We start from the raw sequence: 4,739 nt of genomic DNA on the forward strand, positions 1-4,739 counted from the left end.
GGAAATGATTTGACACAATCATGTGATATTGTCGCAATGAATTTGTTTATTCAATGTTGCAATGATAAGACCATAAAAGTTGGAAACTCAAACTACTAGGCCAGCGCCATAGCATAAAAATCAAGCACATTATTGGATTGCAGTGAAAACAGTATATACAATACTACTTCAATTTCAGATTTTCTATTTCAGGTTAGAAGTTAAAATAATGGCCGTCCAAATTATAAAACAAACTAGTTAATTTATCCGCACTTCGCACGATGGTAAAAGATATAATGAAATTTTTGAAATGATCTTTCAGTAAATATAGCCGAAATCGAAAAGATAAAATTCTTCAGAAGTCAGAACTAAGCTAGTGTAATTGTTTCCATGGAAAATATGGTATCAACTCCGGAACAACTTTTCATTGTGTTTAGTTTGTTCTTTCTTTCTTTCTTTCTAATAATATCATTCGAAAATGAAATAGGATGGTAACTAAATAAAGATTCAAGTGCTTACAATAGCAAACCGACAATGTTGAAGTAGCAATAATTTGATTAACCTATGATACATTTATACGTAGTTTGTCACGACCCAATTTTCCCTCCGTATGACGTCGTGACGGTACCTAGTCTTTACAACTAGGTAAGCCTAATATTTTTGCGAAATAATGAAATAAAAACATAAATTTAACCAATTATTCAAAAATACACAACAATCCCAAAATCCGGAACATCGTGAATCAAAAACTACAGAAGAAAAATCTAATGTCTCTATACATTAGAGTCTAACAAAGGAAAAATACAGAAGATAATGGACATGAAAAAGAGTAGAAGGGACTTCGAGGTCTGCGGACGCGGCAGATTTGAAGTCTCCAAAGCTGTCCCGACTCACTGATAGTGCGGCTGATAAGGAGTACCTGGATCTGCACGCGAAAAACATGTGCAGAGAGTAGCATGAATCGGTACCTAGTAAGTGCCAAGCCTAACCTCGGTCGAGTAGTGACGAGGTCAGGTCAGGGCCCTACTGGTAAATATATAATAAAACAAGATAGAATGTAATACCGCAATAAAATAAAGGCTGAAATTTAACAATAATGAAATCATAGAAGTTAACAGCTCAGTACACAGAAACACAACAGGGGATCTCCCGAAATACCGTCTCGGGGGAGTGAGGAGAGTAGCATAAAAAATATTTTCTACTCTAACCAAACACTAGAAAATATTTTTCGAAAAATATTTTCTATTCGCCAACCAAACAAGGAATAATAAATGATAAAACCACTCATTTTCCATGAAAGCATTTTCTAGAAAAATATTTTTCTTCGTACCAAACACACCCATTGTCAAATTGCCACCCAGAACAATTCTAGTAGCGAAAATCTCAGTCATATTCCAAATAAAATGCAGCGGAAATGATTTGACACAATCATGTGATATTGTCACAATGAATTTGTTTATTCAATGTTGCAATGATAAGACCATAAAAGTTGGAAACTCAAACTACCAGGCCAGCGCCATAGCATAAAAATCAAGCACATTATTGGATTTCAGTGAAAACAGTATATACAGTACTACTTCAATTTCAGATTTTCTATTTCAAGTTAGAAGTTAAAATAATGGTCGTCCAAATTATAAAATAAACTAGTTAATTTATCCGCGTTTCGCATCGTGATAGAAGATATTATTAAATTTTTGAAATGATATTTCAGTAAATATAGCCGAAATCGAAAAGATAAAAAAGTCAGAACTAAGCTAGTGTAATTGTTTCCATGGAAAATATGGTATCAACTCCGGAACAACTTTTCATTGTTTTAGTTTGTTCTTTCTTTCTTTCTAATAATATCATTCGAAAATGAAATAGGATGGTAACTAAATAAAGATTCAAGTTCTTACAATAGTAAACCGACAATGTTGAAGTAGCAATAATTTGATTAACCTATGATACATTTATACGTAGTTTGTCACGATCCAATTTTTCCTTCGTGTGACATCGTGACGGCACTTAGTTTCTACAACTAGGTAAGCCTAATATTTTTACGGAATAATGAAATAAAAATATAAATTTAACCAACTATTAAAAAATACACAATAATCCCAAAACCCGAAACATCGTGAATCACAAACTACAGAAGGAAAATCTAGTGTCTCTATACATCAGAGTCTAACAAAGGAAAAATACAGAAGATAATGGACATGAGAAAGAGTAGAAGGGGACTGCGAGGTCTGCGGACGTGGCAGATAAACCTTGAAGTCTCCAAAGCTGTCCAGGCTCACTGATAGTGTGGCTCATAAGGAGTACCTGGATCTATACGCGAAAAACATGTGCAAAGAGTAGCATGAGTACACCACAATCGGTACCCATTAAATGTCAAGCCTAATCTCGGTCGAGTAGTGATGAGGTCAGGTCAGGGACCTACTGGTAAATATATAATAAAACAAGATAGAATGTAATACCACAATAAAATAAAGGCTGAAATTTAACAATAATGAAATCATAGAAGGTAACAGCTCAGTACACAGAAACACAACAGGGGATCTCTCAAGATACCGTCTCGTAGTTCCAAACGTAAATGTGCAGTACAGGGGGATCGCCCGAAATACCGTTCCGTAGTCCCAAAGTAAATATACAGTACAGAGGGATCTCCCAGAATACCGTTCCGTAGTCCCAAAATAAATATGCAATACAAGAGGATATCCCGGAATACCATTCCGTAGTCTCAAAATAAATATTTCAAATCAACTCGACATCACGTTCTTGCCACGAGTATTTGACTCCAAATGGCCCGAATCTATTCAAATTAATTGCATAATGTAAATATAACTACAAGTAACTAATTTAGCTAATTAATTCGAAGTTAAAGCGTAAAATTAGAAAAAACGCCCAAAAGGTCTCCCCGGGCCCACGTCTCGGAATAGGGTAAAAATTATAAATTATGAACACCCATTCACTCACGAGTTCACTCGAACAAAAATCATCTAAATCCGTCGTCAAATTTCCATTCAAATCTCAGATTTTCAATTGGGGAACCTTTTCCCCCATTTCCAAACTTCTACCCTCAATTTCCTTAATTAGACGAGGAAAACAACAATAGATTAATGTATTATGATCAAAATAGAGTTAGAATTAGTTACCCAATAGTTCTCCTTCAAAATCCCTCGAGAAATCGTCTCCCACTAAGCTCTAAATTGAATTGGTGAAAAATGAGGGATGAACCCTCGAAGCTGCCTCTTCAACCTAGCGATTTACGCACCTGCGCTCATGGGGCCGCATATGCGATCACGCACCTGCGGAAAAATTATCGCTGGTGCGAAGGTCACTTATCCGGGCTGGGGCCGCATCTGCGGGTAATTCCTCGCACCTGCGGTCTAAATCGGCGCATCTGCGCATTTCACTAAGGCAGGCAGGCTCCGTACCTGCGCCCACGCTTTGCACATGCGGGCTCGCAGGTGCGGTCAAACTTGCACACCTGCGCTTCATCACCAGCCCCACCAGTTCCGCATCTGCGCACTCCGTCCGCCCCTGCGGCTCTCGCACCTGCGGGCTCCCTTCCGCAGGTGCGAAACACCAGAACCAGCAAAGGCACCAGATTTTTCTTAAGTCCAAATTCATTCCGTTAAGCATCCGAAACACACCCGAGGCCCCCGGGACCTCAATCAAACATACCAACCAATCCTAAAACACCATACGAACTTAGTCGAGCCTTAAAACCACATCGAACAACACCAAAATCATGAATTAAGCACGGATTCAAGCCTAAGAATTTAAAATATTCCAAATTCTACAAACGACGCCGAACCACATCAAATCTAGTCCGAATGGCCTCAAAATTTACACACAGGTCACAAATGACAGTACGAACCTACAGACATTTTCGGAATTCCATTCCGAGCTCGATATCAAAATTTCCACTATCGGCCGAAATCGCCGAAAAATTAACTTTCGCCAATTCAAGCCTAAATCTACTACAGACCTCCAAAACACATTCCGGACGTGCTCTTAACCCCAAAATCACTCAACGGAGCTAACGGAGTCAACATAATTCTTTTCTGGATCCGTCTTCATACAGTTCCGACTACGGTCCAAACTCTAAGGCTTAAACTCACAACTAGGGACTAAGTGTCCCAAAACTCCCTGAATTCCATAACCAAACACTCCGGCAAATCCCAAAAGCAGAAACAAATATGGGAAAAGCAGATATTAGGGGATCGGGGCTCTAATTCTCAAAATGACCGGCCAGGTCGTTACACTGCAGCAGGCCGTATATGCTTTATATAGCACGTGAGTTGTTCGTGCGGATCCAGATATTGATACTATAGTACGTGAGTTTTTCGTGGAGTACGTGAGTTGTCCGTGTGGTTTATAACGCTTGGGCTGAAGGAGCCCCTCCGGAGTCTGCACACCCTATTGAGCGTGGTTGATATTATTAAGGGATGGATCTTTCCTGGACATGGATCTTGTCCGAAGCATTATATACCTGGAGACCGGGCTGGATTGGCCCTACTTGGTACTGAGTGACTGATGATCAGTTGATATGTATATTCTGGGATGGATCTTCCCTGGACCGGATTGGCCATATACAGTACCAAGTGATTGAGCATGATGAGTGAAATGTGTGAGAAAGTGAGATTGAGTACTCTCAGAGTGTGAGTACATGAGTTCATCTTTGAGATATATTGCATTGACATGCACACATGACATACATGCATAGAGATGTATTTTTTCTCATATTGTACGGTATCACGTCATTTATGACTTCT

This window comes from Nicotiana tabacum, chromosome 17, assembly GCF_000715075.1.
Source record: "Nicotiana tabacum cultivar K326 chromosome 17, ASM71507v2, whole genome shotgun sequence".
Classification (NCBI taxonomy): domain Eukaryota; kingdom Viridiplantae; phylum Streptophyta; class Magnoliopsida; order Solanales; family Solanaceae; genus Nicotiana; species Nicotiana tabacum.